The sequence below is a fragment of the Falco cherrug genome, chromosome 2 (genome assembly GCF_023634085.1).
Source record: "Falco cherrug isolate bFalChe1 chromosome 2, bFalChe1.pri, whole genome shotgun sequence".
In the NCBI taxonomy this organism is placed as follows: Eukaryota; Metazoa; Chordata; class Aves; order Falconiformes; family Falconidae; genus Falco; species Falco cherrug.
Window position 1 is genome coordinate 9,022,668 of NC_073698.1, and position 12,329 is coordinate 9,034,996.

At 45.4% G+C, this 12,329-nt stretch overlaps 1 long non-coding RNA gene across 2 annotated transcripts; it reads left to right on the top strand.

Moving 5' to 3' along the window:
- The first annotated feature begins 1,332 nt into the window (after window positions 1–1,332).
- LOC114014610 (uncharacterized) lies at window positions 1,333–10,927 on the top strand. Of its 2 annotated transcripts, none has more exons than XR_003558180.2 (2): window positions 1,333–1,489; window positions 10,693–10,927. It is a non-coding gene; the product is annotated as an uncharacterized LOC114014610 (long non-coding RNA). The 2 variants fall into 2 exon arrangements; XR_003558179.2 differs by lacking the exon at window positions 1,333–1,489 and adding an exon at window positions 7,749–7,970.
- The last annotated feature ends 1,402 nt before the right edge of the window (window positions 10,928–12,329 follow it).

A 12,329-nucleotide genomic window follows, 5' to 3' on the forward strand; every position in this document is an offset into this window, starting at 1 on the left:
TGATACACATGGCTCTGTAAGGCAGGAGACAGGTTTCTTCTCTTGAGCTTCTCTTGAGACACTGCTTTTTCTTGTCCGTGCCTCTGTGACCCTTCTCTGGGGCAACACCGTGTACTGATTTATGTCTTTTGCCTTATAAATGGCCCAGGTGATATGAGGCAGCCACAGAGTGTAGGTAGCCCCCAAATCCTCATTTTGTTGAATATGCGGAGAATGCAAAGTACAGTCACCCACCCTGTCCTTGAGCCATTTTGTGGGATGTTCCCCCATGCTCACTCACTGGGCTGGTGCGAGGATTAGTTCATGCTTATTGAATGTATTTTCAAGAGCTCCAGACATGTGTAGTGACAAAACTCACATGGCCAGAAACAGTAAAAATTACTGCAGGTGCAATGTGTTTTTCAGACCCTTAAGACAGATTAACCTAGAGATACATAAATGCCATGCGGAGGCTTTTCTATTGCTTTGATCAAAGAACAGGGGTTTTCATTGCTTAATTAAAACCCACAGGTCTGTTATTCCCCTCATCCACCCATCATCACACACAGTTCAGCCAAAAAGGTGCTGAGCCTGGAACGTCACCAGATTTCCCACTTTCCCTCTTTCCATCACTTGCACCCAGAGCTTGTTGCTATGAGGTTAGCTTTGCTCAGAGGGTTTTGAGCCGGGAAAGTCCCTTGTTAAGGCTCAGCTTTTGGAGCATGGTTGGCATGATGAAGAATGGCAGGGCTGGGCATTTGCACCAAGGCTGAAAGCATTAGCTTGGTCACAGCCCCGTGGTGCGACTGCACAGGGACGGTCACAATCCCATGGTCCTTTTGCCATTAGAGGCATGATGTGGCCAGTTTGGGAGGCCTGTCTGCATCCTTGGGACACCTATGCTGGATTTGCTCGTGAAGGCTCAGGTTTTGCAGGGTGGCGGAGGGAGAAGAAGACTCAGATGGGGTCTGGGACTGCTCCATCAAGGGTGATGCTTGAGCTGTTGGCTGCAAGCAGCTCTCAGTGCTTCTCAGGTCCTAATGATGCAGAATATGGGAACCTGAGGCTTAGAAAACAGTTTTGTTTTAAAACAGTTTATGCCACTTGGAATGTACTCTCTTCTTCTGGGCTGAGCATTTGCAAAATGTTATTTAATAGACACATAATGTAAAATCCCAGATCCAGACACAATCAGCTCTTGGTCCAAAAATAATCAAAATCTGAGCTGGAACCACATGCCAGTTTTGCAACTGGCTCCGTGACAGCAGTTGAACTATAACCACAGAGTCAATCAGCCTAGCTCTTTGGGAGGTTGAAATTCAGGCCAGATTTTGAAATCTGGGACCTCTCTTTAGTAATTTACAGCATACAAAAAGAAATTCAATAATAAGCCTGGTTTAGCTTCCCTAAAACCTTTGGGTCCACAAAGAAGCACTTGCACATGTTCAGATCTATGGAGTCCCTCTGCTTTCCTTCCAGTGAAATCCTTGCACAGCATGAAGTGAGACAAGTTAGTATTTTCCAATTTTTTTGCATGGATTTTTAGCTAATTCCCCTTCTTCTCTCTGAGGAGGGGTGGTTCCAAAAGGAGGGTGTTTTGATGAGCAAGGAGGCAGCTCTAAGCATGCACTGCATTGGACACAGTGGAGTAAATGACATTTCTTTGCTGATCTCATCAATGAGCTGGTTGGTTCTGGGTTTGTTTTTACAGCGGTGGATCTCTTCCCTTGCCTGGGACTTCCAGGACCTTTGTCCTGCAAATATTTCAGAACCATAAAAAGCCTGAAAAACAAGAGTGACTACAGGATATTAAACACTTGCTGCTTTTAAATGAGCAGATGGTACTTCTACCAAATAATATTATTTTGACCATATTTTTCTTGTGTTTTCGTTTTTTGATAGCTTATTTTTCCTGTAGAAAAGGTCTGTGAAGCAGCTGCCAGCAAAGTGATGGCAACTGGACAGCATCTGTACATTTGAAAATCTTGTTAGATGTTATGCAAGGGAAGTCTATTGAAACACGTTTTTCTGGAGTTCAGAAGGTATTTCATGCAGGGAATTGTTCCGCTGTAGCCTAGGTCTGCCTTTTTTATTAAAACACGAAATGAAGATATTGTTAAAAAGAGTGCTTTAAATGTTATTGGAACAAATTACCCCTAGGTATCCTGAGTGATGTGGTAGGTTGTGTGGTAAGGCACAGACCTGCCTGGGCTGCACATCTCAGCTTGTAAAGAATGAGTTGTTTTGAAGGTGCATCTCGGTGTATACACCAATGACACGAAGTAGCAACAAATGTTTATATCTGCATGGGATGGAAGTGATGAGACGGACTGGCTTTTCGAGGTCAAAGAGGCTCCATGTGGAGACACAAAGGAAGCTATGTGGAATATTTCCTTTCAGATATTCTTAGCTACCACCACTTTTCAGTGGAATGTGTTTCATTTTCTGGAGGTAAGAGCTAGGAAGTCCCTCTGCAGCTCCTGCGAGAGATCGTAAATCTTCCTGTGAGAAAAAACAGCTACTAAGAGTTTCCCATCCATCTTTTCATCGCCCCTAGCCCTTTCTCAAATTTTGTCAGCCTTATCAAAATACAAGTTATCATTAATAATGCTTTGCTACTCAGATATGCTTTTCAGGTGATGATCTACCTGCATGTTATACCAAGCGAATATCAATCTGTGTTGCACACGTATTTTGTAAACAGTAATGTGCTAAGGCTGAGAGCAGTCCTGAGAAATGGGCCATTGCAACCTTACCTTATTGCTGGATAAATTAGGTTATAAATGGCATATCAAAGCTCCCAAATCTGAATTTGAGACTGAATGGTAAGAATATCCAGGTCCTGTTGGCTGAGATGAGCTAGAAGAAACCACAAAAATGTATGGATGTGTGTATATTAAGCTGGGTTTTGGATATTTTATTTTTTTTAGTTTATACACAACATACAACTCACCATGATGTAACACTCGGTTTTTAACCTCATTATATCTATATGTAAACCCAGGTTTTCACTTAACCCCTTTCTTCAGAACTTGAAATTGGCTGGAGTATTGCATGGCCTGGCCTGGAAACTGCATCCCTTTTCCTTTGGAGAACATTGATACGTCTTCAAGGTGCTCTTGAAGGTCAGCTGTCTTGATTTGACTTGCAGTGAAGCAACCTATGCCCAGCTGCCTTGCTCGTAGGAAAGTTACACGCCTGCCAAAGCCAGGAAGGCTGGTGAAGCTGAGTACGGAAAACACTTTGGGATGCCTGCAAGAGCTGTCATCAGCTGCTCATGGGATCCTCATGTGTGGGCTAGGTATAGGATATTTAAGTGCCTGCTTGGGAGCAGTCAGAGTGAAGCTGCTCCACGAGGGAGGACGAGCTGGAAGCTGAGGGGGCTCCCAACACAGACAGTGCCATCCCTGACAGGGTGCTTTTCCAGGTGGGCCACCAGCAGTGACCAGCTCTGTTCAGTGGCCACCAGACAAGGCAAGGTCCGGGGTCCATCTGGGCAGCCTGCTCAGGAGCAGGTGGAGATGGAGCCCGAGGCGGGGTTGGAGACAAGGCTACTTACAGCGTGGGTGCAGGGGGTCAGGTTAATTAATTAAAGCCTGTGTTTGGTCCCAGGGTCCTGACACTGTTCAGCGAAAGCTCACTCGTTAGCAAGCTAGCGTGGCGGCAGGCAGAGCCTGCTCTGCGGGGTGACTGTGCAGGCTGGGCGGTGGGTGCTACCCTATAAATCTCTTCCTGACCTTCACACCTGCTCTGCTTCTATGACTTCTAGCACTGTCATCTTGGCCCGAAATCTCAAAAGCCCTGAGCCAGCGTCCTCGAAAGTAATTTGGATTCTTTCCACTGGCTTTAGTTTTGTTCGAGCCAGCCAGTTACTGGGATGGGCTCTTCCTGGTCTCCCAGCACTGCTGCTGAGCCTGCTGCATTTTCCATCCACTAGAAAGGGAGTCATCCATGGAGAGGTTCAGGTCATCTGACAAGCAGGGAAATTTGCTTGCAAATGGCTGTAGGGAGCTGTTATTAGAAATTAAAACCACACCACGGAGAGATGAAAACAATTCTTGCTGTAGGTGCAATAGGGTGTGTTAGCCGGGAGGTACTGCTCTGCTTTTGGTTGATTCCTGCTCTTTAATTAATCAATTCACTTCATTATTCTTTTTGGAACTTTTCTGGAACAACAAAATGAGAAATCTATTCAATCAACTGTTTTTGCAGGGCTTGACCTGCTTGTGGCTGGCTTTCCCGGGCTTCGGGGAGGGCAGTAGCAGCCGTGCCCCTGCCTGTGTGCCCGGACTGCCCGGGGCTGCCTGTGCCCAGAGAGGCTGTGCCCCATGGGAACAATCCAGTTATCCCCAAGGGGAGCAGGATGACCTGTGGCTGGACTGGGGCTTCACCCCGTGTTGGTAAGGGCGAGGGTTTGGGTTTCAGCGGCACCAGTTCCCTTTTGCTGCTGGGGCTCGCTTTGTGCAGCTCCTTGGCGGAGGAAAGTCCCCTCTCCGTCCTTGAGCTCGTAAGTGGAAGGGACAAATTTTTATTTTTTATTTTTTTAAACAGGAAAAAGCCACTTGGCTCTATTTGTCATTCTTCATTAACCTTATCTCAGTCCCTCTTTATCCTCCTTTCTCCCGTGTTGCCTGGTCACTGTAGCTCTTAATACTTCCTCTCCTGATAAAGACGTCTTGTTCAAAGTGTATTTATATCATTAGTTTCAACTGCCTTACTTGGCAACGCCACCCTTTGTGACCGGCTTGGTTGTTGTTTTCTCAGTCCCAGTCCAAGGGGCAGGGTTATAAAAATGTCCCGTACAAGTGGTGAGGCCCACCCCTCCCCAGGAACCATTTCCAGGCTTTACGCCGTGCCTTCGCAGATCAGCCCCGCGGGATCACACGAGGTCGGTGCAGCACGTATCGCTTAGTGCTCAGCTCTTCAGCCCTGGCTCCCAAGGAAGCTGGACCCCAGGAAAGGCAGAGCAAAACGCAGAGCCGAGGAGCCCTGACTGTCATTTGTCATCCCCCATCCCCCCACCCCCCTTCATTTTCTTTCATTTTCCAACACATTACCTTGTGTATGCTCTGTGGAACACATTCATCATTTTACATATTTGTTGATGTCCTTTGCAGCAAACGTGATGCTGAGTCCTCTGGATGTTTCTGGTTATCAGGGCAGCCTTGCTTCAGTGCAGTTGCAGCATCACTGCAATCTCTCCCTGGGCTGCAGGCACACGCCTCCCCCTCTGTCAGCATTCCTCACCCGTTCAGACATTTAGCCATGAGGAATTTGGGGTTGATTTTCCCTCTCTTCCTGTCCTTTGTTACATAGATTAGATATAAATATGTATATGTACACACGCATATTAGATATTGCAGGGAGCTTAATGAACGTAAGAAACCCTTGATTTCCAGTGTCACCCTGCAGAGATTTAAAGGTCCATGTAACGAGAGTCAGTGATCAGACTTCTGTTGCGATTTCCTATGGAAAAAAGTTTGTGAAAGTGGATAAATGGAGAAAAAAAAAAGGAGAAAAAAAAAGGAAAAAGAAACAAAACTTGAGTTCTTAAAAATATTTGGAAGCTCAGGCCAGTTCTAAGATGTGCCAGGGGAGGCTCCAAAGACTGGTGGGACAGTGTTTGTGTATGTTTGGTTTCCAAGACTGTCTTTCACGGAAACAGCATGATTGAAAATGGTTTTGGTCAGGAATCTCAATACCTTTGAGGCCAGCACAGTGCCAAGGAGATAGCCCAGGCTGTCAGGGTTGGTGCTGACTCCATTTTCCTGTGGTTGGAACTCAAACTTCAACCTCGGGTTTCAAGCCTGTGACCTGTAGGCATAAGGCATGGTCAGGTAGTTCTTGCAGCTTGAGAGCGGGTCGTGTCGTCCATGTGGGCAGAGCTAGAAGGTCTTCTGGCATTTTGCTTTGAGTGAGGGTGTTCACCTCTGAGGTTTGGTTGAGGGGGACTTGGAGAACCTCTGTTTCCTTGCTGTGAAGGAACAGATGTGCAAGGAGAAGAATGTGTGCACAGAGGAGTAACCTCTGTGTGGAGTGGGTGTCCCTGAGACACAACTGGTTTAGTCGTAGTTTGAGACAGCTTGGCTACAGTTACACGGATGGTCTGTATTGAAACATCTGCTGTGGGATTCAGTTACACACTAAAACACGTAAGTGCCAGTATGTACGTAAAGTTTAAGTGTCTATGCTTCCTTTATACTCAGCGGAGATTGAGCTAATACAGACCGTGGAGCCTTCAGCATAATTTGGTGTACGCTGCAGGAGTCACCTCCTCGTTAGTCAACTGAGTCACTTCCAGACTCCGCTGACTGTAACTTTATTGTAGGCACCATCCATATTTGCCATGACGAGAGCATAGTCCCTAGTTCACATGCAGCCACCTACAAGTGGGTACTTGAATCCCACCCCAGTTGCCTTTGCAGTGCACACCTCTGGTGCCCGTTAAGCTTTTGGAAAATTTACAGGAGTCAAATTTTCAAGCAATGACATTATCTTTTATCAAAGTCCCCTGGAATGGAACTATCTCTTAGGCACCTGAATTTGAAAATCTTGACCACTGTTGTTATTCTCGAATTTCGCCCTCCAGACACTTTGGTTTGTCTGGTTCTGGATATGGAACAGAAACCTAACACCAAAATATTTCTCCAAGCTTTGCTGGCTTCTCCATGAATACCATCATGTGTGACTCATGCTTTTTGGCATGAATAAGTAGCTCGATTTAAAATATGGTTTTGTACTTCTTTTGAATGCCAAATAAAGCCTAATGGAAAAATATTATTTATCCCCCCACTTTATGCATTAAACAATACACTGGCTTGGTTGCAATAAAAAAACCACTTCATTCCCTATATTAAAAAAAAAAAAAAAAAAGTGGAATGTTTTTACCAAGCATTTTAAGTCTGAAAAATCTGAGTAAGTTTCTCATTAGTGCAATCTTTTCTGATTAGCCCTGGCAGGGGAATACTTCTCTGCTGCCCCAGTGTTCTAAAGCTAGGCTTGTGCTGCCTGAGAGGGCGTTTGGGATGCATCTCGGTGGAGATTAGCAGGAGCTGTAAAGCTTCTGACCTTTTAAACACTAAAGCAAAATCTGCAATCTCCGCTAGTAAGTATTCACAACTTTAAATCTCAGGCTGTGTTTTTAACCTTGTCTTTAATTAGACACCCGGGTAATAGCACAGCAGAAATAACCCCGTGTGTCAGCACCAACACAGCCTTCAGCAGTAGACGCAGATGCTGTTTGGCAGCCCGGCTTCCTCCAACACTTGCATTCCTTCTGTGTGCCCTCATCTTCCTCACTGGTATCTAACACTTCACCCTGGGCTCTGGTGGCGGAATAGGGAAAATCACAAAGAAATTTGAGAAGAAAAATACAAATTTGGCCACGTCGCAGCCAGCACAGCCCGAAGAAAGAGGAGGTGAATGCTTTGTCCGTACAACATGTTTTCCAAGCCCAGGTCAGACAAAGTTGGGTTGCTCGCCCTCCAGAAAAGGAGATTTGTCTTGTTGCTCTTCACTACTGTGCCCTGTTGTCACCCCAGCCAGTGCCTCCGCGTGACCTTAGGGAAGTCACTGGAACGCTCTCTCTTTCAGTTCTTTTTATCTACAGGATTATCCTTCCCCCCCGCTCTCTGCTCGCTCCCCTCGGTCCCAGCAGCCAGGCAGAGGAACGGAACCGCGGCACCCTGCCAACGTGGCCGCGCAGCCTTTGGCTCGGAGCTGGCTTACATCCCACCTGCCCTCCGCCCTGGCAAGGCAGGTCACCTCTGCCCGCGGTCTCCCCGGCAGATGGATTCAAAGTGACCTAGTCCGAATGCTGGAAGTCATTAGTGTGGCACGCCGTGCCGGTTAATTTGTCCTCCTTCACTGAAGGTGAACGGAGTGTGAAAGGAAGGTTTGTTATCCAGCTTTACTGACAGGACATTCAGCTATAAGATCCTTCAATTTCTTCAACATCAACCTCCTTGCTGTTATGGGGATTGCCTCTCGCGGTAAGGACTTTTCACAATGCCTGTCTCAGGGGGATTCTTATCTCAATTGCTTTATATAGGTGCTATTGTAAAAGTGGCAATTATAATACAAGATCTGGAAAGAATAATAACTTAAATGCCCTTCTTTTACTTGTTTAATGGCATTTCCCTCATTTCCGAGTGTTTCGGGAAATTCAAGTTTTTTCCCTAGTAGCTGGTTTTAGCTTTATTTAGGAAGTTCATCTTTATGTAAGTGACGTTGTCCCAGAGGAAGGACTAGCTGGATCTGCGTAAGCTATGAGTGTTTTGAAGGAAAATGAAGTGTCTTCCTCATTTGCCTTCAGACAGCGAATATTCATCAGAAGTAAGCTGCAAATATTTTAATCCCGAGATGACCTTGCAGCTGAGACAGGAGCAATTGCTTTTGCAGTAATGAAGACTGAGTCACATTTTGACAGAGCTCATCTGGGCAGGAAGGGTTTACCTAATTTCCTGAAGGTGCTCAGGGACTGAATTTGTCTGATCTCTTCTAACAGCCAGGCTCCAGCGAGGAGAAAAAAAAAACCCCACACTTGTTTTGTCTTCAGCTTAATCTTAGCTTTCTGTTATTCCTGAGATAGCATCACAACCTCAGGAAACCGAAATGGGCTAGATGACTGGCACCAGAAGCTGCCTGGGAGCCAGTGGAGTCATCTACATCCATGGAAGCCTGAAGCACGGAGGAGGCAAGCTGAGCTGGCCTTGTCCTCATATCCAGATTCAAATAGGGAATCACAGCGAGTCAAATGGGAGGTCAGGAAGGCATGGGTCACTGAGGCCTCATCCAGAAGGAAATAAGGGAATTTCTTAGCTTGCCAGAGATGAAATAAGGTGCTTTTAGAGAGTGCTGTCCTGCGAGTTCTGAAAAGGACTCATGTTTCTTCAGCATGGGGACAGCAAGGAGACATCTGCTATAGAGTGATGTGAGGTCAATGTCAAAGTGAGCTCTTTAAAGCATCCCACCTTTTTAATCAGCATCCCTTTAGTCTTGCTTGGGTTCATCTGAGCCATTGCTGTCCACAATGTGATTTGCACTGATGCTGAGAGGTGCACAGCTGAGTTATCGCTTGTTGGCTAAGGCTCTGGCCTTAACCATCTTGGACACCAGTGACACACCACTATGAAGCAGGGGTACAACCAGTGTAAATGTTCTCCTGAGACCCTCCAGGCAGAAGCCATGGTTTCAGCTGTCACCTCACTGCCAGAGAAAAATGGTTGGACCACTGCAGTGCTGAGGCACCCCAGATGGACAGAGGAAGCCCCTCAGAAAGGGTATGCAAGTCTTAGAAGAGACCACAGCCATAAAAAAAATAAATAAAAAATTAACCCACTAGAGCAGCCCCTGTGCTCCTGATGAAGCATTACACGTTTTCAGTTAGTTTTGCTACTCTCATCTCTGAGAATTCAACAACCTCTGCCCACAGCAAAAGAATTAATAAAACTAAAAACCGTAACCTGCACAGTTTCTGAAGATGTTTGAGCAGGTTTTTTGCGGGTCCTGGAAGAGACATCACAGTCCCAACTGTGGAAATAAAAGAAGCATCAGAAAAAATCCACATGGCAGCTCATAAACAGGCATTTGTCACACACAGACCAAGGCAAGGCAAAGAAGAACCCACCACTTTAGAAATGTGAATGGACTACCTTACAATGTTCATGAGAATTAAAGGTACAGATAGAAACTGAACCAGCCAAACAAACAGCGGAAACTGAGCAAAAATGTAATACTGAGTGTCTGAGCAAATGACGTGTAGCTACTTTTCTGGTGAACCCAAGACATCAGCTACAGCTAACAGTCTTAATGGGAGCAAAATGAAGGCTAGCATCCAGGTGGAATTCTGCTCACCTGAAAGCATGCGAAACTTGGAGATTTTGTATGTGGCGGCTGTTAAGTGACTATGGAAACATGTAAACATGTCTGGCCCTTGCTTATGCAGCAGAGTGAACTCCTGCCTATATACAGGACTTTACCAACCGACTTGATTAACTAAAATGAACTTGCAGTGCTTCTTCTTCTTGTGAGCTCTGCAGGGACAACTTCAGTGTCAGAGTGGGTTTCTGGTTTATGAGTTGTAAACACAATTGCCTATGAAAGTCCAAACACAGATTATTGGTGATGGAAAAGTGAAAGACAAACACCTGACTTTCAGGTTCAGTTTGTAGACTGCAGGAGGAATGGTTGGGGTGAAATCTTGAATCCACTAAGTCATGCTACTGGGTTCAGTGAAGCCACCCTTGATTTTCTCATAAAATTGGCTCTCTTGCTTCAACATTAATCAAGGCATAGATAGCCCCAGCTTCTATTCCTGCTAGTAGCCATGCACAGTACAACTGACTTTTCAGATGGAAATTTGTGACTTTTGCAGGTTTGAAACAAGCAAAATTCATCAGGCAAAAAAAAAAAAAAAGGTTCCCATGGCCTCACCTGGTAAAACGTATAGAGACCAGACTATAACAGAAATGTGGAGAAGGTAGGCAGAAAGCCCCTTTTCTTGGGTTTGGGGTTGTTTTTTCCTGATTTTGTAAGGAGCATGTATGTGAAAAACCATCTCCATATCCAGAGGGGCTGTCTGATGCCAATACCTCATTCTGTAAGATGGGCCAAAAGGGGTGGTTATTTTCTTCAACACGTTGGCTTTGATTTCTTCTGAAACTTAGTGTTATGATGCCATCTGAAACTAATAATATTTCCTTTTATTTACAGCAATCTCATCTTGGACTGTATTTTGATTTTGATTATATGAGAGATGACTCTTTGCAAGGACTCATCTCCATGTGACTCCTGGCCCTGCTTCCATCGCAGACTTCAGCAACGGCACGGCTGTCCTGGGATGCTTCTGCACAAACTGTTTGATTGATCCCCAGTTTGTATGGCTTTAATTCAGCCCAATGCTGTTTCACACTGGTTTCACTGCAAAAATTAAATTTGCCTTCTGTCATTTGTGGCTTTATCAGGATTTTTTTTTTTTTTTACCCTGTGCCAGTAAAAAAAGGGGCAAGGGAGCGGTAGCGGCTAAAGAAAAGGGAGTGTTTACTGACATCTGAGTGCGTTCCTGCCTTCGTCTTGGCTTTGCCTCACACGCACTTCAATTTTGTTAATATTGTCCTTCCAGAAACATGTGGCTTTTTGGAAGCTGATTTGCCTGTATAGAGCAAAACAGACCTCTGTCAAATGACCGTGAAGCTGGAAGATATTTACTTTTGGGGATGACTGTTTCACACTCCTGTACCATATGAAATTTACTGAATGATAGTCGGGGTATGTAGAGTAGAAGGAATACAAATATTTATTGTCAGGCTCTCACAGAATTAAATGAAAAATGCTCTAGACTGAGTTTAATGGCATTTTCCCCAAGTTCTGTTAATACTGACGCTGGCCTGATCTTGATATTTCACTTTGTGCTTTTCCACGGTTGCAGAAGGGATGAGGACTTGCCCTAAGGGCGAGTGCATGGGAAGGGCTGCATCACTGCAAGGCATTACAGTCCTACCATAACCACCACGACTTGAGCACCCATTTAACTGCAACACTTTATGCAAAGGGGCAGGAAAGTAGAGGTGACTTAGATCCATATTGTCTCCCCATCTCTTTGCATCCCAGCCTGCTGGTGAGCACAGCATGGATCAAGGACTTCAGCCTTCAGGACTGCTAACAGAAAAGCTGGTGTCTTGTGTGAAACTGATGGAGACAAGGAGAGGCAGTGCAAATATTTAGGTTTCTAATAATATCAGTAGTGCTTCAAAAGACTCGCCTTTGCTCTAGACTACAAGTGACAGCAGACTAAAGGTGACTGGCAAACAGCATTGAGAACCCACTTGGCATTTTCTTCTTCATTCTTAATGTTTGCCTTTCTATCAAGAAAATATTTTAAAAATAAATAGATTAGATATGCAAAGGACATTCTTGATGTGATCAAAACAAGCGTCATAGATCTGACCTGCTTGTCTCCTGTTACAGGAACGAGGTTACCTGTTGTCATCCCAGATGTTTTCTCTAACCCAGCAGTGAAGGATGAACTCGCCAGCTGCCACCCATGGCCTGGAGCAGTGGAGCATGGTGTCTGGCAGCTGGGGCCGACTTGCCTGCTCCAAAACTGGGGGCACATTGGGCAGAGGACGTTGCATACAAGCTCATTAGTCTTGCTTGTCGTAGGGGTTGTCCATTAAAAATTTACACTGATGTGGATGCCCCGCTTTGCTGAGGTAGTATTCAGTGCTGCTTGGCACCCCATGGATGTGCAGGCTTGGCAGGGGTTAAATCACGGTCTTTCTGCAGGAATTCACTGTACAAAACCCCGCACCCTTGCACAGGTCTAACAAGACCTCCACAGGGAAGGAACC